The sequence below is a fragment of the Pinus tabuliformis genome, chromosome 2_2, assembly GCF_031772625.1.
Source record: "Pinus tabuliformis cultivar Carrire ecotype Pingquan chromosome 2_2, CPIR1, whole genome shotgun sequence".
NCBI lineage: Eukaryota > Viridiplantae > Streptophyta > Pinopsida > Pinales > Pinaceae > Pinus > Pinus tabuliformis.
In genome coordinates, this window is record NC_142300.1 from 732188114 (window position 1) to 732212119 (window position 24006).

Here is a 24006-nt window from a genome sequence, read left to right on the forward strand (position 1 = left end):
AAGTAGTTTATTTCAGCAAAGGTAGAGTAGTTGTTTCTTTCAGTTTCTACATTTCCTTGCTTTCCTTTTCAATTTTGTAATTTCCATTTCAGCAAAAGTAGAATAGTTGTTTCTTTCAGTTTCTGCATTTCCTTGCTTTCCTTTTCAATTATGCAATTTCCATTTCAGCAAAAGTAGATTAGTCATTTCCTTAATTTCAGTTCTTCATTTCATTTTCTTTCCTTTACAGTTCTGCAATTTCATTTCAGCAAGTCCATTTCAGTTAGTTGCAATTCGTTTGCTCAATCAATTTCAGTTTTGCAAGTACTAGTAGTGTGGGGAAAAAAAGAAACAAAACCAACCAAAAATATTTACTTTGATGCCTCTTAGGAATAGAGATAGCTCAGGAAAATGTCTACCCAACACCTCCACTGCTTCACACAGTCAACCTTCTCTCTTCTTCGATGGCTGCAATCAAGAAAAAAGCTTAGGTAACAGATAGACATATTTGAAGAAACAATAGGGGAAGAAGAAGAAGAAAACATTCCTCTGGAGCCAATGGCTGAGAACGGAAATGTTGGGAGCAGTAACTTTTTTTCCAATTCATCCATTAAAGGTGAAATTGGTCCATGCAAATCGATACCTTGCATATAAAAAGGAAACAAGAGGAAGCAGAGAGGGCTTTGGCCATTTTTTTTCCTATGTGCACCTGAAGGCATCCTAGGAACGAATGCCCATTGAACTCTATAGAGGTGTGTTCAGTCTGTGAAGAGGATCATCCTACAAATAAGTGCCCTTCCTTGCCCGGACTTAAAGTTGTATACCAAGGGGCCGAAGGAGCCACTAAACCACTCTACTTCATAAACCAAAGGAGGCCGCATGGACCTAGACCTTACCGGCAGGGAATGCAAGGGACATCCCATGCATACTACAACCCCAATCAATCCACTTCCATGCCTTCTTGGGCCCCCCCTGCTCATCCTTCCTGGTCCACGCCTCCTCCTTGGTCATATCCATCTCAACATCATGCTCAACCAGCTGCTCATTCATTTCACTCCTATTCTCAGCCACAGCCTTAGTGGAATGCACCTCATCAGGGGTGGAGGCCCTAGTACAACTCTCCTCCCAGTCTTTTACCTCCACCACCTGCTCAACTGCAACCATTGCCTCCTGCTCCACCAAGGCAACCCCAAATGCCTACTCAACCAAACCCGAACCTGAATAACAGACAGGCTCAGCAAGTATATAGTGGGGAACCATCATGCCCAACCTATGTTGTGGAGATTCAGGAGATTAACCTACGATTTGGGAAGGTTCTCCCAGATAGCCAGCCTCCCCCTAAGGAGGATGAGGAAGATAGAGAGGAAAGTGAACCGAAAGCAATTCCACCCTTTCTTGAGAGATTATCTGGAACAACACAGCCTACCCCAGAAGAAACTAAACTTCTAGGAGAATTGAAAAAATTATGTGTAAAGATACCACTTCTCCAAGCCATAAAGGATGTGCCTATATACAACAAGATGATCAAAGGGAAGTGCTTCAGGCATCTAGGCAAGCGCAAGAGAGATGCCCCAACCATCAATGTCATAAGACAATTGTCCGACCTAATGTTGGGGCAGGTAATTTGTCTAAAGTATCTAGACCCTGGAAGCCCAGTAGTCAATGTCCACATCAATGGCACCATGATCCCCCATACCCTGATTGATCTAGGGACTACCATTAATGTGATGACCAAGGACACTATGCTCAAGCTCAACCTCCAGGGCTCCTTGAGAAAGACCACAACAGTACTATAGTTAGCAGACCGCTCCATCGTGACCCCTGAAGGGATTGTGGAAGATGTAATGTCTTCATCGATTCTTAGGATTACCTTGCTGATTTCCTGGTTCTCCAGCCGAAGGAAAAGCTCACTGGGTATCCTTTCATCCTGGGAAGACCCTCGTTGGCTACTGCAGATGCCTACATCAGTTGTCGAGCTGGAAACATGACAATCAAGAATGGGCATATGTCCAAGTAGCTAGTCCTATACCCTCCTGCCCAACCTTTGTTAGAACATGATCTACCTCTCTGGTTGGAGGAGGAAGATGAGGATGAAGTCTATTCTGAACCACTGTGTGCATTAGAAGCTGCCATGGGGGGGAACCACAAACTAAGGATGATCTCATTGAAAATTTGATTCAGAATCCACCCCCCAGTATGTTTCCATTAGAAGAGCTAGTGAAAGAAACCCAAGACAATCCTTTAGTTGATTTCTGTGTGGCCGACCCAACCTCTCTCCGAGTTAAGAATATAGAGTTCGGCCCAGAAAGAACCTTGAAAATCAACTCATCCCTATCCACCTCTCAGGAGAAGGAGCTGTGTAGCTTATTGAGAAACCATTTGGATGCCTTCGCTTGGAGCTATAAGGAGATGAAGGGAGTGCACCCTTCAGTCTGTACTCATCACATTTACATTAAGGAAGATTGCAAACCAGTCAGGCAACCTCAAAGGAGGATGAATCCAACCCTTAAAGACATTGTCAAGGAAGAATTGCAAAAGTTACTGGATGCAGGATTCATCTACCCCATCTCTGACAGTGAATGGGTCTCTCCTTTGGTGCTAGTGCCAAAGAAAAATGGTAAGTGGAGAATCTGTGTTGATTATCAGGAACTAAACAAGGCCACCAAGAAGGACCATTTTCCTTTGCTTTTCATAGATCAAGTGTTAGATGGTCTGGTGGGGAAAAAGTATTTCTCCTTCCTAGATGGGTTTAGCGGGTACAATCAGATCCAAATCATCCCGGCAGACCAAGATAAGACCACTATCACTTGTCCTTGGGGTACCTTTGCATATGGGGTCCTTCCTTTTGGTTTGTGCAATGCTCTCGCCACTTTCCAGAGAGCAGAATTGAGTATATTCTCTGCATTGGTTCATGATGCAGTGGAAATATATATGGATGATTTTACTCCTTATGGTTCTAACTTTCAGGAAGCTTTATCTAACTTGGGAAAAGTCTTGGACAAGTGTATTTAAATGAACCTGTCCCTCAGTCCGGAAAAGTGTGAATTCTTGATGACTGAAGGGACAATGCTAGGTCATGCAATCTATCAGCAAGGATTACAAGTGGACCCCAACAAAATTGCCATCATCCAAAGGGTCCCACCTCCTCAAAAGGTGAGAGATGTCTGAAGTTTCCTAGGCTTAGTGGGATATTATAGAAGATTCATTAAAGATTTCAGTAAGCTAGCCTCTCCATTTTTTGGTCTTTTGGGGAAAGATGTCGAGTTCATATGGACTGACAACCATCAAGAAGCCCTAGATACCTTGAAAAGTAAACTTGTGACTGCCCCAATTTTGAGAGGTCCCAACTGGGCCCTACCTTTCCACATTCACACAGATGCCTCGAACAAAGTGATAGGAGCAGCCTTAGGGCAATTTAATGAGAAGCTACCTTATGCCATATACTTTATAAGTAAAAACTTGTCAAAGGAAGAGTTAAACTACACTGTAACCAAGAAAGAACTCCTAGTTGTAGTCCATTCCTTAAATAAATTCAAACATTACATCATAGGCTATCAGACCTTTGTACACACTGATCATGTTGCAATTAGGTATTTAATGAACAAACCAGATGTAAATGCTCGCATCATTAGGTGGTTGCTTTTATTGTAGCAATTTGATTTAACCATTGTTGATAAGCCGGGTAAGGAAAATGTTGTTGCTGACTTTTTGTCTAGAGTAAATCTGCCTGCAAGTGAGGAAGGAATGGTGGATGATCAAATGCCAGATGAACACCTATTTGCTATCTCAGTACTCTCTCCATGGTTTGCTGATATAGCAAATTACTTGGTTTCAACACAATTCCCACCACACCTGTCCTCAAAGGAGAAGAGCAAGGTCATGAGGAAAAGTGCTCCTTTCACTTGGGTTGGGGGCAATCTTTTCAAACTTTCCCCAGATCAGATTTTAAGATGATGTGTCAGGGAGGAAGAATTTTTTGACATTCTCCTGACCTGTCATGATGGGCCTTGTGGAGGCCATTTTGTAGCAAAGAGGACTGCCTTCAAAATTCTGCAAGCAGGATACTATTGGCCCACTCTTCATCAAGATGTGAGGAGATATATCAGTCAATGTGATCGGTGTCAAAGGATGGGGAAACCTACTCCAAAGGATGAGATGCCCTTGCAGCCTCAAGTGAATTTGAGCCATTTGAGAAGTGGGGCATGGACTTTGTGGGTCCTATCAACCCTCCTTCAAACCAGAAACAATACATCATTGTGTGCACCGATTATTTGACCAAATGGGCAGAGACAAAGGCAATCAAGGTAGCAACAGAAGAAAAAGTAGCTGAGTTTTTAAGAGAGAACATATTCTATAAGTTCGGGTATCGAAGAGAACTGGTACCAGATCAAGGCAGTTAGTTCACTTCCAATCTGATTGAAAACCTGCTCATCCATCATAAAATCAAGCACAGGACTTCCACCACTTTCCATCCACAAGCCAATGGACAGGTGGAAGTCACCAACAGAACTTTAGAGGGAATTTTGACTAAGGTAGTGAGCAGCATCAGGAAAGATTGGGCAAATCGATTGGTTGAGGCCACTTGGGCCTACAACACCACATGGAAAACCACCACAGGGTTCAAACCATATGAGCTAGTCTATGGAAAGAAGGCTCTGTTGTCAATAGAATTTGAATACAATACACTAAGGATGGCAGCTCAGCTAGAGCTAGATCTCAACCATGCACAAAGGGAAAGGTTACTCCAGCTTAATGGGTTGGATGAACAAAGATTGCGGGCCCTTCTCCACACAGAAATAATCCAGTTGCAGAGGAAGATATGGCACGAAAGAAGCATCAAGAAGAAACAATTCCAAGAAGGTGATTGGGCACAACTATATGACTCAAGGTACAAAGATTTCAATGGCAAGCTGTGGACAAGATGGCTGGGACCATACATTATAGAAAAATGCAATGACAATGGCTCAGTTCTGATTAGGACTATTGATGAGGAAGCCATCCCCATGCTTTTCAATGGGCATAGGTTGAAAATCTATAAGAAGCCCCTCTCCAAGCAAGAATTCATTGAAGAGCTGAGTAAAACAGTGTTGGTAGTGGAGCAAACCTCTGCCTCCACTTCACCTACTCATTATATATATATATATATATATATATAATAATAATAAGGACTCCAGTGAAAACCTCTATGAGGCGCTTGAGTCCCATCTTGGGGCTGAAAACCTCTCTTGAGGCAGTCCAGAGATGACAAAAAAAATAATGAGGAGAATAAAGATCCCTAGGTGAAAACCTCCCCTTGGAGGCGCCCAGGGTAGGTAGGTAGGGCGAAAACTGCCTGGAGGCGCCCTAGCTGTCTCTTAAAAAAAACAAAAACAAAAAATTAACTACTTTTGAGTGCATTGCAGGTTGCAGGAGGACCATAGAAGGAAAGGGGACATGCCACAAGCCTATTACATCTCTTCTAGACTCTTCCATTTTTTCTGTCTTTTTCCATCCCCTGGTATTGCTTTCTCTGAAATCTGTGCATCCTACAGGAGGCACTATGTGTTCTACAAGAGGCTCCTGTAGAAATCACAGAGAGCTCGAAGGCAAGTCAAAGAAGGGATTGAAGATCTGGAAACTTTCACATAAGGCTTGTGGGCCATCGTACATCCATTCGTCATCATAACCCTCCATTCCATACCTGCACCACCACATTTCTAATTGTTTCTTTCCTCCCTGCAAATAAAACACATAAATCCTATTGTTTTTTTTAAGGAAATAAAAAAAACAGCACCCCTACCACTTACCTACAGCCTACCGACTGCTTCTCCATGACCATCAGAATCTTCAATAGACTCCTCCCAAGTCCCTGCATAAACCTCAGCTAAAAGTTCTAGAGGGAGAAGCAGCTACAGGAACTCCTGTAGGATTCCTGTAGCAGCTGATCCCCTTAAAAATAAAGCTCCAGAAGCAGAATCGGTGCAGCCACAAGTATGTAAAACACGTAAGAAGCCATATCCTGATTGAATATCACTTGTACAAGGCAACTGAGCTACCTATCCAGAAGCCACGAGCATATGGCAGCAGAAATACATGGATATAGCACCAAAGTCTAGGCATGCAGCAACACTATAGCGCGCACATTTTGACTTACAAGTAAGTGTCTAAACCCATTCCTTTGTTGCATCTGTATGATCCAAAACTGCATGAACAAATGGGATGGTTGAGATTAAACTAGATTGGTGGCCAGCTAACTCGCCACCCTCGTCTAGTTCAACAACACTCAGCCGGAGTTCACTCTGCACATGTGTCCAGTCAACTCATAAGAATCTCAAAACAGCTAGTGGCAGATATTTTGAACTCCAACGCGAATGATGGAAATGATTGTGGGCAGGCAGCATAAAATTTCATGATAACACTGCAATGGGAACCAACGGTCCGAATGAGGGTAACTTACCCTTCCTGCCACCTCGTCTCATCACCACAAACCTCTCCCATAAGCTTAAGTACGCTCTCTCGACCGCACTCACCACCTTTGTTTTCATTTGTATCATCGTGCTCTCAACTGCAACAAGCTACCTACCACCTCCAGAGCCTTGAAACAGTCGTTCTCTGTCATTTTCAGAACCCTTCTGCCTATCGGATTCTACAAGAACATTATCAGGATCTACAAGGACAGAAATAGATCCTACAGGAGCCCTTTCTATAGGAGGGCTAGTGAGCAGTCTCGCAGAGGAAAAATCAAGGTTTTATGGCAAATTCGAGCTCGAAGAGGTAGGCTCTAGTAAACCCACTTTGCATATTCATATATACAAGGGGTGATGTGATTTCAAGCAAAGGATTGAGTGAAAAGGAAGGAGAATTGAAATAAAAAGTCTGCTTGTTTCTTTTTAAAAAAACACAGTCTTTTTATCTGCTCTTTGTGCTGAATTTTTGTCTCTTTCTCCACCATGATATTCTCATATATGAAGGAGTGATGCAATTTTAGAAAAAAATAAGCTTGTAAAGAAGGAAATTGCATTGAAAAGTCTGCCTATTTCTTAAGAAAAAACACAGTTTTATCTGCTCTCTGTTTCTAAGATATTGTCTCCTTCACCACCTTCATACTCACATATACAAAGGAGTAATGCAAGTTTAGAAAATTGAGCCTAGAAGGAAGGAAAATTGCATTAAAAACTCTCCCTGTTTCTTGAAAGAAAACCTCGGTTTTTTTTCCTCTGTTTTCGGGTTTGAAATTTGTTGTCTCCCTCTCCACCTGAGATATTCCATAAGACTCTGAACATCATGGCAGGGGGATTTATGAGGAAGGAGCCTCTGAACTCAACCAGGCTACATGAACACCCAGAGGTGGTAGCCCTTTTTACTAGAGCAAATTGGATGCCCTTCTTTGAAAATCTTCATGGGTATGATGAAGAAGTAACAGAGGAATTTGCCTTGTCTTTGACACCTCACTCGGAAACTCATGTCACTGTTAGTTTCAGGGGTCTCAATATAGAAATCACCCCAAAATTCATCAGCAGGGTTACCAGTCTCCCACTTGGACTACCCTGGAGCAAGGAAGAAAAACCACTGGGTCAAGTTGCCAAGAAAACCTTTTTCCAGCCTAATGAGCATCCTGTGGAGGACAAAAATGGCATCAGGAGAACAAGCATACCTTACCCCTGGGATGAGGTCAGCTATCAGATTATCAAGTACATCTCTTGTGAAGGAAGGTACAACATAGTTTATGGGTACCATTTCAGACTTTTGCATGAATTAAGGTATGGCATGGACCTTCCTGCACCCCAAAAACTCAGTATTCCCTATTTTCTCCTCCAATCCTTAATAGAATCTAGCATAAAATTGAAGGCAGGAGGTCCAGATCAGTTGGCTCACCATGGGCTAATTAAATTGCTGGTGGAAGATGCCCTCCACACTTTCACAATCCCCATAGCCTGGGAGATTTTCAGAAATATGACCAAGGAGGATGATATAAAAGCCCTCACTTATGACCTCAGTCCATCTGAGAGTGAGGAGGAAGAACAAAAAGGGGAAGCTGAGAAGGAAACCCAAGAAGAGGAAAGGAACACCCAAGTGGAAAGAAAAGAGTCTAAAACAGAGAAAGAGGAAACCCAAGCAGAGAAGAAGAAACATGACACCAAGGGAGATAAGTCTAAAACAGAAAAGAAAGAGGAAATCCAAACAAAGAAGGATAATACCACAATAGAGAAAAAGAAGAAGCCTAGAACAGAAAGGAAAAAGCCTAAGACAGTCTAGAAAAATGTTACCACAGAGAAGGCAGAAACTAAGCAAAAAGAAGAGAAAACCAAATCAAAGATAGAAGAAACAAAACCAGCAGAGACAGGAAAGACAATAGATGAAGAAACAGAGGCACAATAGGCAGAAGTGTCTCCTGAGACACTAGCAAGGGAGGCAACAGTTGTTCTTGCTGCACTCAACACTCCAGTCAAGCCCAAGGAAAAAAGGAAAAGGCAACCATCCATGTACTTCAAGGCTCAAAAAAGCACCAGGATAAAGATGGGAAAGCCTCAGCCACCCTCAAAAGAGCCTATCATCATTGAAGATTCCCCTACTACCAAAAAGGAGGAATCTCCATCCAAAACCCCCATTACTTATGAAAGAGGAAGCCCTAGATCTTCTACTTGGAAAGAAAGGATCAAAGTTCTAGACAATAAAACAGTCCTATAGGAGGTGCAGACCGCTCTATAGGAGACATTGATAAAGCTACAAGAGACTGAAAATCTTGAGAAAAAGGTTGAAGAGCAGACCAAGGAGAAAGATAAGGCAAAAGAGATACCAGAACCTGACGCCCAGCCTAGTTTAGGCTCTTATTACAACCTTCTTGAAGGAGGAAAAATTATCCCATAGAAATTTGCAGTCCCACTGTTCTTTGAGCTGGAAAAGGAAAGAGTAAGGAGCCACAGATGGATGCAAATTGCAAAGTCCAAAGGGGTGGAAGACATTGGCCACATGGAGAGTAAGCTTAGAGATATGGGTAGAGAGTTGGCCACTGTAAAACATGTAGAAGAAATCAAAAGATCTAACTTAGAAGCAGCGAATGAAATGTTAAGAAAATAGTTGTAAGAAAGGGGAACCCCGGTAGAAAATGAAATGTTATGAAAACAACTACAAGAAAGGGAAACCACGGTAGAAACTGAAGTGTTGAGAAAACAACTGTAGGAAAGGGAAACCCAGGTAGAGACTGAAATATTGAGAAAACAGCTACAAGACAGGGAAACCCAGTTAGCATGCATGGCCAGCTAGGCGATGGAAGCACTTCAGTGTAGGCAGCCAGCCAAATCATATGCAGTATACCTCAAAGATCAGTGGCTCCAGTTCCAGATCAAGACTCTGGCCCAGAGAGGCACCACACCTTTTCAGGATTATGGACAATTCATGGATCTATGTGACCACAGTTTAGCAGAGGACAAGGTGAAGTTGGCAGAGTTTTATTTACATAACATGGCCCTTACTGATATGAACCTATGGGACCCCAATGTTGTGTTAGGAGACTTGCAGCTGATGGCCATGGCATCTTGGATGAGCCATGAGGAGAAAAGGGCAACAAAAATCAAGAAGTTGATGGCAAAAGAGCTAAATGAACCCTTAATGATCCGAGCTGAGCTAGCAGACCCCATGGCTCTCATCAGTGCCCACCAACACCTTGCAGATAATCCTCAAAGTGTCCCTAAGTATATCAATGAGCAGGCCCAAGCTATTGCACATTTTGAGGACATGGAGAGATTGTTTGGAGATGATTGCATTCATGGGTGCATGAGAAGGTGGAACACGTTGCCACACAGCCTACAGATCAGGGAGTATCACTCCCCAAACAAGATGAGAGAAGCCTTGAGGAGAGTGCCACTATATAAGCACTCTATGCAAAGTTTGAATGCCAATTGGATTGGCCTCAAATTCAGTCCTCCATTGCTGCTAGGACTGTTGGAAGGTGTAAAAGAAGAAGAAGAACAAAAACAGTGGGAAGAGGTGGATAGAAAGGCATGATTCCATGATAAGGAGGAGGATATCACATCAGAAGCATGGGATGTTAGGGAATCCATCAGAACCATCAATGATGAGGAGATAGACTAGTTGCTCAGAGGATGAGCAACCCATTCAGTAGGGGGGTGATGATGAGCCCCAGAAATGGGTAATTATATGGGCTCATTTGACCTCCTAACTCAGCTTAATCCACCATTCTCATTATTTTATTGCATGTCTTTGATTATATTTATTCTAATAGAGTGAATTGGGTTAGTCATTATGCCATGAAGTCTAATGTGTGCTTTATGCAGATTTTTGGTCAATTTTGGGACAAATTCAAAGGATTAATGAGAATTTGGTAGCCAATATTCAAGGAAAACAAGGGAGAGGATTTGTAGGAGGGTGTCCCCCTCTTTTATGACTCCCTACCTCGAATCCTCCATCAAAAACTTAGAGCACAAACAGCCACATCGATGCATCCAAGGGGCAGCCGAGCAAGTCAAGAAGAACTGTTGTCTATCTCTAGTTCTGGGAAGCCGAGCCCCTTGATTTTAGGAGGGTTGTTGGGGGACTCCATTTGTATAAATAGGGGGGCTTAGAGCCTCAATAATTTAGGTAGTTATTAGTAGAATTTTCGCACTTTTGTGCAGCTCTTGTTCAGCTCATTTTCGAGCTTATTTTTGTGAATAGTTTATGTAATGTGACTTTTATTTTGATAATGGAGATGACATATTTTCTGAGCCAGCACTGATTTCTTTCAGAGGGTTGAAGCTCTTGGGTTAGGGCCCAACCAAAGCTACCCAACACCTCTTGCTTTTTACTTATATGTTTTTGCTTCAGTTCATGAGTTAATTTCTGTTACATAGATTCATTTTACCTTGTTTAGAATAGGTTGCTTTTGATGGTTTGCATAGTTGCTTTTGTTTTAGTTGCTAAAGTAGGTTAATACAGTGATAGGTTAAGATTACAAAAGGCCAACAACAGGCCCTGATCTCCTTTCTCCCTTCTTGGGACCATGATTTGAGGTCAAGGCACCATTGCTGCCACCAAAAACACAGTTTTGCTTCTTCCATGCAATTTCTAATGTGATGATTTGATTTGAAAAGTTAAAGTGTTGCTTCAAATTCATTTTTCCAAGATTATTCCATGTTTCTGTAATAAATCTCTTTGCAATATTTTCTATTCGTAGGGTATTGTTCATCACTTTATGTTTCTAGGTCAGAAATTAGGTTAACAAGAGATATGGTTCTATTTCTTGGTGCAGCTAGTCCTTTTCTTGCTCAGTTTCGATAGTTAGATGTGCAGATCTCTTACAACACACCTCAGATCACAATACATCAATAAAATAGCCAGCATCATCTCATTTCTCACAGGTTTCACAAGTCATTCACAATCCTTCACGAATCTGCCCTAATTTCTGCACTTTTTCCATAAGCTTTCCTCTCGTCATTTGAACAAATCCAACCATCATTTTCTTTCTTGATCCTCCTTGTTAAGCCCCAGACACCTCAACACATCCCTCTAGTCTTCAGCTACCCTTTCCCACCATTTTTCCACTCTTAAAACCTCTAAAAATAGCTCTCGGCATCCTCCTGTAGATCCTCCTGTAGATCCCCTGTAGCCTCCTGTAGAATTTCCTGTGAGTGATTTTTCGAAGTCCGATTGTAGGGGAAGTCTTCAGAAGGTTACTGTTGAAAATAATACTGAGAGGGGGCGTGAATCAGTATTATCAGATTAATCAAACTTTTAAATGCCCAAAAACATATACGCTACTTCAGTTAAGTGAACCAGCGTGTACACGCTACTGTGACGAAGTAAAACAGCGTATAAGCAGAAAACTCACAATTTAGTTGGCTTATTCTTCAATTAAGTGCATCAGGACATTATTCATCATATTAACAGTAAACATGTGCAGTATAACAGAACAGATAAAAAGCCACACACATGAACACCAAGATATAAGGTGGAAACCCAATGTGGGTGAAAACCACCTGCTGCAAGTTGTCTCTATCTTTCTTAATATGAAACTTCAGTTTACAATCTTTTGTACTGGTGCAGCCTTATACCAGTACGCAGGCTACAACCTGCAGAAGGCTTCAACCTTCTCTCGTTCTCCAAACTTCCTTGGAAGGGAGCTCCAACCCCCCTTTGCTCTTGTACTAGCCAAGATACTAGTACGTAGGTGCTGACCTACAATCTTCCTTCTTCCAGGTATCACTTTTCATACATTTTCAGACTTGGATATTCCTGAAGCACAACATTACAATCTGAAGACCACAATTCATTCAATTTCCACAATAGATCATTGAAGCATAAAACAACCAAACTTTGAATCACTGAACCACTGAACCCTGTCAATCACCAGTTACCAGAACACAGAGCAGACTACAGAACTCTGCAATAACAGTCAGACCCCACTGTAAACCCAAATCAAGCTTCAAAAGATATACGCTACTTTAATGAGCAGAACCCGCGTATACACGCTCTTTTACCGAAGCCAACCTGCGTACAGATCATTAGATCCCGATCTATCCTTAGATCTAGTCTTCCATTAACCGATGTGATCTCTCCTTGGCTTAGATCAACCAACTCAGAACCTGCATATCAGATCTCTTTCTCTCTTAGATATTCATGCCTTGTCGAAAGATGATTTTTGCCTAATGATCTTCTTCTCCTTATATAGCCTTAGGCCTTTCTCAATACCAAGAGCCAAAACCATAGTAACACAATACCATCAACTTTAAAACTAGGGATCAACACGCCCGTCGAGACATAATGGTCCGAAATCATAGGCACAACTTCCAAGGTCTAACCACCATGAACCAAAGGAACCTTTCCACATACACGCGCTTTTTCTGAATCAAACTTGCGTGTACACGCGACTTGGGCTTAACGAAACAGCGTGTATGAGTTTCCTTGGCATGCTGTACTGAGATCTGTCTTCTGATTAAGTTGCCATCACCTGTACCAACTTCTGAGCACCTGTACCATCCACTGAGTGAGTTGCCATCAAGGACAACACTTGAACCATAATGCCAACAATCTCCCCCTTTGGACTTGATGGCAACCACCACACCAAGTCACTCTCCCCCTTTGACATCAAGGGCAAAGGGTGGACCAAAATATTTTCTTCCTTGGTATTCCTTCTACTGTCCATACCGCTGTCCATACTCCCCCTGAGTACATGCTGAAATCTCCAAGTGTGCTCCCCCTTTGTGTATGCCAAAGTGTACCAATCTATCCGTCCTGCTTACCAAGTGCTGTTCATGCTCCCCTTGACTGTAGGCAAGATCTGCAAAAGATGTTCTTCAAGAAGAACAAAGACTTATACATTAAAGAAGACCTTCCTATCACCAAAAGACTCAACATACATTCATCACCCAATCTAGTGGGGATATACCAATATTGACTCATCCACCTAACCATGTGAAGACACATGATAATACATGAACATTTCATCATTCATCCCAGGCATAGTGGGGAAACCAACAAAGGCCGTTACATGACCTTGACACCATAAAAGAGACAAGAAAGACATAGAGACAACAGATCTAGACCAAGATTTAGAAAAGACACCAGCAGCATCGGATAAACATCTTGTTAGATCAGCAACAAGAATTGCTTTCTGAGCTCCTTCTTCTTAAACCAACAACCAAAACATCTGAATGCCAACAATGCTTTATGAGACTTTTGAGCTGCTCCCCCTGAACCTGTGCCTGTTGCACTCCCTGAAACTGTGCCTGAATACTTCTGACATTCCTATTGCTGTTCAGAACTTCAGAGTTTTCCTTTGCTGTTCAGAACTTCATATACGCGTTTTATCCTGTATAAAACAGCGTATGTACGCGGATATTCTTTCTGCAACAAGCGTCCAGCATACACGCGACTTACTCACCATAAATCCGCGTGTATACGCTCATATCCCTTCCGTAACCTGCGTATACCAACTTTTCTGTAGAACAAAACAAATTTCAACAACAGGATGAAGCATCAACTACTCCCAGCTTTTGTCTGAGATATTCAAAAGTTTCCCTGGGCAGTGGTTTTGTGAGAATATCAGCAACTTGCTCCTTAGAAGGAACATACTCCAATTTGACCTTCTGCTCAAGCACTTGTTCCCGAAGAAAATGGTACTTGATTGGTATGTGCTTGGTCTTTGAGTGCATGACTGGATTCTTTGAAATGCTGATTGCACTTGTATTATCACATAAGATAGAGACAGGTGGAGTGCAAGTGATTTGAAAGTCCTGCAAGGTCTGCATCATCCAAAGAAGTTGTGTGCAACAAGATGCTGCAGCCACATATTCTGCTTCAGCTGTAGATAAGGCAATCGAACTTTGCTTCTTGCTGAACCAAGACACTAATCTGGAACCCATGAAGAAAGCACCTCCACTTGTGCTTTTCCTATCATCCACACTTCCAGCCCAATCTGCATCTGTGTAAGCATGAAGAGTGAGATCTGTATTTCTAGGATACCATAAGCCATAGTTTTGGGTCCCTTGAAGATATTTGAAGATTCTTTTGACTGCCTGAAGATGGGTTTCCTTTGGGTTGGCTTGAAATCTTCCAACCATCCCTACTGCATGAGTAATATCTGGTCGAGTACCTGCCAAATAAAGCAAACTCCCAATCATGGATCTATAAGTGGGTTGGTGAACTGCTGCTGATTCATCATTTGCACTGAGGCTGCATCCTGTAACCATGGGTGTACATACTGGTTTTGACTCTTCCATGCCATACTTCTTCAAGATCTGCTTGAGGTATTTGGTTTGAGACAAGAAGATACCTCCTTCATTTTGTTGGATTTGCAATCCAAGAAAATATGTCAATTCTCCAAGAAGTGACATTTCGAACTCTTTCTGCATAACCAAGGCAAAGTTTTGACTCATAGTTTCTTCATTGCTGCCAAAAATAATATCATCTACATAAACAACAAGAATTAGCAATTTGTTATTTTCAACTTTTATATAGAGATTGCTATCTGCTGATCCTTTTGAAAAGCCTTGTTGGTGAAGATATTTGTCCAACCGATAGTACCAAGCCCTTGGGGCTTGTTTGAGCCCATAGAGAGCCTTTTTCAATCTGCATACAAGGTTTGGATCATTCCCAAGAATGAACCCATCTGGCTGCTCAATATATACTTCTTCTTCTAAGTCTCCATTCAGGAAGGCTGATTTCACGTCCATTTGAAATACCTTGAAGTTTTGAAAGCTTGAGAGAGCAAGGAACATTCGGATGGCCTCTAGTCTTGCCACAGGAGCAAAGGTCTCTTCAAAATCTATTCCTTCTTGCTGTGCATACCCTTTACAAACAAGTCTGGCCTTGTTTCTAATTACTTCTCCATTTTCATTTAACTTATTCTTGAAGACCCATTTTGTTCCTATTACATTCTTATCTTTTGGTCTAGGAACCAATTCCCAAGTGTTGTTCCTTTCGATTTGCTCAAGTTCTTCATCCATTGCTTTGACCCAACATTCATCTTTGCATGCTTCTTTCACATTTTGTGGTTCAATGGAGGAGAGTAGAGCCAAGTAGCTTGAAGCTTCTGCAAGTGTCCTTCTTGTTTGTACTCCTGCTTCTTTCTGCCCCACAATCTGAGTTTCTGGATGATTCTTTTGGACATATCTGGATGGAGTCTTCTCTTCTATTCTTGTCTGCTCCTCTGGTTCTTCTTGAGATTCTTCTTCTTCTTGAGGTTCTTCTTCTTCATCATTTCGCCTTTGAGAGTAACCTTCATCTTCTTCATGATGAACTTGCCTAGGAATATATCCCTTCTCATCAACCACTATATCAATACTGTCAACAATTCTGCCAAGTCTTTTATTGTAGCACTTGTATGCTTTGCTATGTGGAGAATAACCAAGAAGAATGCCCTCATCTGCTCTAGGTTCAAGTTTGCCAAGTTGCTCATCAGTGTTCTTAATATAACATTTGCTCCCAAAGATTTTGAAATGCTTCACGGAAGGAGTTTTACCACTCCAAAGCTCATGAGGTGTTTGAGTGCTGTTTACTCGGACATTTGTTTTGTTAAGAATGATAACAGCAGCATGTGCGGCTTCTCCCCAGAAGGTTGCAGGAGTACCTGATTCATCGAGCATAGCACGAGCCATTTGTTGGATAGTTCTGTTCATTCTTTCCACAACCCCATTTTGCTGAGGAGTTCTAGCTGTAGAGAATTCTCTTCTTATCCCATGTTCATCGCAGAAATCAAAAAATTCATTTGATGTGAACTCCCCACCTCTGTCAGATCTGAGGCACTTGATTTTGTGTCCTGATTCATTTTCGGCCAATGCTTTGAAGGATTTGAATTTTTCGAATGCTTCATCTTTGTGCTTCATAAGCCCTAACCAAACAAACCTTGAGAAATCATCAATGAATAATATCAGATATTCTTCTCCTCGAGGTGACCTTTTCCTAAATGGACCACATACATCTGTATGGACTAGCTCAAGAGGCAAGCTAGCTGATCCTTCCTTCTCTGGAAAGTTAGTTCTGGTCTGCTTTCCAAACTGACAAGATTTGCATATGGTGTTGTCTGGAATTTTGATATCTGGAAGATCGCGAACTGCCTGATATTTGCATGCTTTCCTTATTTGTGAGAAGCTTAGATGTCCCAACCTTCGATGCCATAACCAGTGCTCTTCATCCTTGCTAAGATAGCATTGTTGTTGTTCTTCTTCAAATATGTACAGATTATTTGGAGTTCTTTTGCCTTTGAGAACTGTTTTACCTGTATCAAGATCACGAACAAGACATCCATTCGATCTGAAAATAACCTCTGTTTTTTGATCACACATCTGGCTGACACTTAGAAGATTATGTTTCAATCCATCAACATACAAAACATTTCCAGCCTTGACCTTTTCTTTTAAAGGAGCAATACCTTTTCCTTTTATAGTAGCAGGAGTATCATTTCCAAAAGAGACTTTCTTTCCCTTTTCTAAAGTAGAATAAGATTCAAGTTTTTCTTTATCACCTGTCATATGTTTCGAACATCCACTGTCAATGTACCATAGATTTTCCTGTCCTTCTGCATAAAATGCTATCCCACATCTTTCTGTTTGAGGTTCCTTTATTCTCCATGTTTTGGTGCTTGTGGCTTGTTCCTTTTTCTCCTGAAACCTGCTCCTGCATTCAGAGTCTTTATGACCAAAATTATTGCAAATAGAACATTCAACTTCATTTTCAAGCACCGAAAAGTTGTTATAGGTCCTTTTTGTAATCCCTGTCATACTTCTTTGTTTTTGAGCTTCCCTAGTCATGATTGTTTTATATGCAACACATTGAGCTGCTCTGTGACCAAAGTTGTGGCAAGAAAAGCATTGTCCATTGAAGAAGCTTCTGCGGTTATTGAATCTACCAGCCAACTGATTGTAATTTCTATTTTCATCTATTCTTGAGCCAAACTGAGAAGATTTTACCTGTGGTTGGTTGTAGCTTTTGTTCATCCTTAAGGAGGATTGTCCCTGATAGTTTTTGTTTGTAACTCGTCCCTGCTTTACCTGATTATCTTCATTGTTCTTCCGCTCATTTCCTCTTGCTGCATCAAGATAACTTTTTGAGGTGGATGCTTGAGAGGTTTCTCCATTATAGCCCAAACCTGTTTTGTTTAGAGGAGACCGCTGCACACTAATAATCTCATCCAAGGTTTCAGATCCTTTGACAAATTTAAGATTAATAGTTTTTGTTTTCTCAATTTCTTTTCTGAGACCAACAATTTCACCTTCTAGTTTTTCAAGATGTTTTTCCTTTTCATCAATCTGAAATTGCAAAGTATCAATAATCACATTCCTTTCTTCTATGCTTCTCTTGAGTCTAGTGATTTCATTATAGAGATTATCCACATCTATAGCATCCTCATAATCATCATCTTCAAATGCCATTAACAGCTTATATTTATTACCTTGTTCATCTTCATCACTGTTTGATAAGCCATCACTATCTTCATGGGTGTAGTAGCTTTTCCTATTTGCACTTTGTTTCTTGTTCCATCTAGCAGGTTCTTTTCCTTTATCCTTATAAGGACATTTTGCAGCATAATGACCTACTTTCCCACAAGCAAAACATTTGAAAGGTAGCTTACCTCTGAACCTTCCAGAACCCCTTTGAAGATTTCTGACAAAATTTGATTCTTCTTCCTCTTCTTCTGGAACATGGCTTGCTTCATAGTAATCTTCTTTTCCTGATGCCTTAAAAGCAGCTTCCCTTCTGTCAGATGGACCTCCCTTTCTCATTTCATAAGCGGTTAGAATTCCATGTAGCTGAGACATAGTGAGAACACGGAGATTTTCTTTTTCTTCTATTGCAGATACTTTAGATTCAAACTTGGGGGATAAAGATCTTAGAACCTTTTGAACTACTATAGTTTCTCTTATTTCTTCACCCAAGTTTTTCATACAATTAACAATCTCATCTACCCGGAGAAAATAATTAGCCACACTTTCATCATTATACATCCTGAGAGTCTCATATTGAATCCTGAGTGTTTGAAGTTTAGCTTCCTTTACCTGTTCATCTCCTTCATAGCTAGTGATCATTTTGTCCCATATTTCTTTTGCTGATTTGAAGTGCATGACCTTCATGAATTCTGTTTGAGATATACTTCCTAATAGGGTAGCGACTGCTTTTGCATTTGTTTCATATGCCTTTTTTTCATCTGGATCTGTAGGAGTAGCTGAAGGAAAAGCATAGCCTTTTTCTACAATGTCCCAAACTTCTGTACCAAGAGATTGAAGATATGCAGTAACTCTTACCTTCCAATAATTGAAATTTGTTCCATCAAAAACCGGTGGCCTGATTGATGCTTCTTTCTCGTAGTTGCTCATGATGAATGATCTTCCTTCAAGCGATCAAGCTTCTCTGAAGGACCTGCTCTGATACCAATTGTTGAAAATAATACTGAGAGGGGGGGTGAATCAGTATTATCAGATTAATCAAACTTTTAAATGCCCAAAAACATATACGCTACTTCAGTTAAGTGAACCAGCGTGTACACGCTACTGTGACGAAGTAAAACAGCGTATAAGCAGAAAACTCACAATTTAGTTGGCTTATTCTTCAATTAAGTGCATCAGGACATTATTCATCATATTAACAGTAAACATGTGCAGTATAACAGAACAGATAAAAAGCCACACACATGAACACCAAGATATAAGGTGGAAACCCAATGTGGGTGAAAACCACCTGCTGCAAGTTGTCTCTATCTTTCTTAATATGAAACTTCAGTTTACAATCTTTTGTACTGGTGCAGCCTTATACCAGTACGCAGGCTACAACCTGCAGAAGGCTTCAACCTTCTCTCGTTCTCCAAACTTCCTTGGAAGGGAGCTCCAACCCCCCTTTGCTCTTGTACTAGCCAAGATACTAGTACGTAGGTGCTGACCTACAATCTTCCTTCTTCCAGGTATCACTTTTCATACATTTTCAGACTTGGATATTCCTGAAGCACAACATTACAATCTGAAGACCACAATTCATTCAATTTCCACAATAGATCATTGAAGCATAAAACAACCAAACTTTGAATCACTGAACCACTGAACCCTGTCAATCACCAGTTACCAGAACACAGAGCAGACTACAGAACTCTGCAATAACAGTCAGACCCCACTGTAAACCCAAATCAAGCTTCAAAAGATATACGCTACTTTAATGAGCAGAACCCGCGTATACACGCTCTTTTACCGAAGCCAACCTGCGTACAGATCATTAGATCCCGATCTATCCTTAGATCTAGTCTTCCATTAACCGATGTGATCTCTCCTTGGCTTAGATCAACCAACTCAGAACCTGCATATCAGATCTCTTTCTCTCTTAGATATTCATGCCTTGTCGAAAGATGATTTTTGCCTAATGATCTTCTTCTCCTTATATAGCCTTAGGCCTTTCTCAATACCAAGAGCCAAAACCATAGTAACACAATACCATCAACTTTAAAACTAGGGATCGACACGCCCGTCGAGACATAATGGTCCGAAATCATAGGCACAACTTCCAAGGTCTAACCACCATGAACCAAAGGAACCTTTCCACATACACGCGCTTTTTCTGAATCGAACTTGCGTGTACACGCGACTTGGGCTTAACGAAACAGCGTGTATGAGTTTCCTTGGCATGCTGTACTGAGATCTGTCTTCTGATTAAGTTGCCATCACCTGTACCAACTTCTGAGCACCTGTACCATCCACTGAGTGAGTTTCCATCAAGGACAACACTTGAACCATAATGCCAACAGTTACCAGAGGCTTCTTAGGACCCCTCCACACCTTCTTACACCTTTGCAAAAACCAAATCTGTCCTCCATCGCCAATAAACATCTGCCACAGTCACAAACAGACAAAATCACATGCACAACAATTTCACATAAAACACATAAAAATGCAAAAAGATGTTCTCTTCTCATTTTCTTCTAGGAATAGCTTGAATAGATGTAATTTACCTTTTCAGTAGTCAATGTCACTCATTTCATCAGTTTTCATTTATTTTTCTGCAAAAGTAGGGTTAGTTGGAAGAATTAGGGTTTACTAGGGTTTGCGTTACACTCTAGTCTTCTTTCTCTTTCTGCAAGTAGAATAGCCTCTTTAGAGTTAGCTTTCTTTCATCACAGCTAAAAGCTTCTTCTGAGAATTCATAGAATTTGGCTTAAGCTCCTAGTGATCTTGCGCCAGCTGACCAAGTGACAGCCTGCAGTAAGAGCTAGTACTTGTGCATACAACACCGTCACTTCCAAGTTTGTTACGAACTACCGGGTTGATAAAAGTAAAGTAGGAAGCCCCAGGAGTTGTAGCATTCTTGCTGCAATACTGGTGCTCACCATTTATATACCTTGGCTTTATAATATTTATCCCTTGGGCTTAATATTATTTTCGTGCGTTTATAATCCCTTGGGTTCTTAGTATTAATACTTTGGGTTTATTATTCTTTTGGGTTTATAACATCAATCATTTGGGTTTATTAATCTAAGGGTTCATATTCCTAAGGTATATTATTATTCTTAGGGTTTACAATATTAATATTTTGGTTTAATATAAATCCATTGAGTTTATAATCATGGTCAACCATGGTCCAATGTCTCATTGTGACAAATATTTTCTCAATATGAAAATCAATCAATGTCGCATTATGACAATGATTGTCTCAATATGAAAATCAATCATCGTCAACCATGTTTGAATGTCGCATTGTGTCAAATATTATCTCAATATGAAAATAGACCCTCATCAACCATGGTAAATCATGGTCAACCATGGTCAATAACCATAGTCACATTGTGACAACTATGGTCATCCATGATCAACCATGGTCCAATGTCGCATTGTGACAAAGATTGTCTCAATATGAAAATCAACCATGGCCAATAATTGTCCTACGTCACATTGTGACAAATGTTGTCTCAATATGAAAATCAATCATGGTCTACCATAGTCCAATGTCGCATTGTGACATAGATTGTGTCGATAGAAAAATGAACCATGGTCAACCATGTTTATTTTAAGGTCTATATACCTTGGGTTTATAATATTTATCCCTTGGGTTTTTAGTTTAATCCCTTGCATTTATTATTCCCTTGGGTTTATAATATTTATCTTAGGGTTTATATACCTTGACTTCATAATATTAATCCATTGGATTTAATATTATTCATTTGGGTTTATAATACCTTGGGGATTTAGAATTAATTCCTTGGGTTTATCAATCTAAGAGTTCATATTTGTAGGGTATATTATTCATAAGGTTTATAATATTAATCCTAGGGTTTAATATAAATCCCTTGGGTTTATAATCATAGGTTTTAATATAAATCTCTTGGGTTTATAATATAAATTCCTTGGGTTTATAATATTTATCTTATTGTATATATATCTTTGATTTATAATATTTATCCCTTGGGTTTAATAGTATTCCCTTGGAATTAATATCCTTTAAGGTTTTAGTTTTAATCCCTTGGGTATATTATTTATTTGGGTTTATAATATTTACCTTATGGTTTATATACCTCAGGTTTATAATATTAATCCCTTGGGTTTATAATACCTTGGGGTTTTAAAAATAATCCCTTGGATTTATAATACCAATCTCTTGGGTTTACCTATCTAAGGGTTCATATTACTGGGGTTTAATATAAATCCTATATTAAACCCGTTAGGTTTATAATATAAATCCCTTGAGTTTATAATATTTATCTTAGGGTTTATATACTTTGGGTTTATAATATTATCCTTTTGGTTTAATTTTATTCCCAGGGGTTTATAATCTCTTGGGTTTTTAGTATTAATCCCTTGGGTTTATAATATCAATCCAATGGGTTTATTAATTTAAGGGTTCATATTCCTAGGGTATAATATTATTCTTAGGGTTTATAATATCAATCTTTGGGTTTAATATAAATCCACTAGGTTTATAGTCGTGGTCAACCATGCTCCAATGTCATATTGTCACAAATATTTTCTCAATATGAAAATCAACCATCGTCAACCATTGTGACAAATATTGTCTCAATATGGAAATCAACCCTCATCAACCATGATCAATAACCATGGTCATCCATGGTCCAACATCGCATTGTGACTAAGATTGCCTCAATAAGAAAATCAACCATGGTCAACCATGGCCAACGATTTTCCTACATCGCATTGTGAGAAAGATTGTCTCAATAAGAAAATCAACCATGGTCAACCATGGCCAACCATTGTCCTACGTTGCATTGTGACAAATGTTGTCTCAATACGAAAATCAATCGTGGTCAACCATAGACCAATGTATATTGTGACAAAGATTGTGTCAATATGAAAATAAACTATGGTCAACCATGGTCAACTGTGTTTATTTTGGAGTTTATATACCTTGGGTTTATAATATTTATCCCTTGGGTTTTTAGTTTTAATCCCTTGGGTTTATTATTCCTTTGGGTCTATTATATTTATCTTAGGGTATATATGCCTTGGCTTTAATATTAATCCTTTGGGTTTAATATTATTCCCTTGGGTTTATAATATCTTGGGGATTTAGAATTAATCCCTTGGATTTATAATATCAATCCCTTGGGTTTATCAATCCCATGGGTTCATATTCTTAGGGTATAATGTTATTCATAGACTTTATAATATTAATCGTAGGGTTTAATATAAATCTCTTCGGTTTATAATCATACCGTTTAATATAAATCTCTTAGGTTTATAATATTTATGTTATGGTTTATATACCTTGGGTTTACAATATTTATCCCTTGGGTTTAATATTATTCCCTTGGGTTTATAATCCATTGGATTTTTAGTTTTAATCCCTTGGGTTTATGATATTTATCTTATGGTTTATATACCTTGGGTTTATAATATTAATCCTTTGGATTTAATATTATTCCCTTGTGGACAACCATGTTTATTTTAGGGTTTATTTACCTTGGGGTTATAATATTAATAATTAATAACTAAAAACCCTATTAAAAAATAATAGGCTTTAAAATGATATTAAGAAATAATAATAATAATTAGTTTATTATTATTATTATTATTATTTATTAATTAACTATGAATGAATTATTTATTAATAATTAATTATGTAATTGATTAATTAATAATGAATGAAATAAAAATTAATTAATTAACTATTATTAATATTTTTAATAATGTTATTGAATTTAATTAACAATAAAAATAATAATATTAATTAATAATAGTAGTAATATTAATTTATAATAATAATAATCATAATTATACGTCTTTAGTGTATATCAACTCTATTTACTAATGTAGTTGTGCTAATGAGTATATATAGATATGTTATATACTATATAATATATATAATTATCTTATAATTATATAGTTAGCTTTACATGTTAAATATTACGTTAAACACGTACTTTATATATTCTTCGGTGAAAGAGTTCTGAGGCTCGGTGAAAGAGTTAAAAACATACTCTATATATTCTTCGCATATATTCTTCGGTGAAAGAGTTCTGAGGCTCGGTGAAAGAGTTAAACACGTACTCTATATATACTTCGGTGAAAGAGTTCTGAGGCTCAGTGAAAGAGTTAAAACGTACTTTATATATTCTTCGCATAT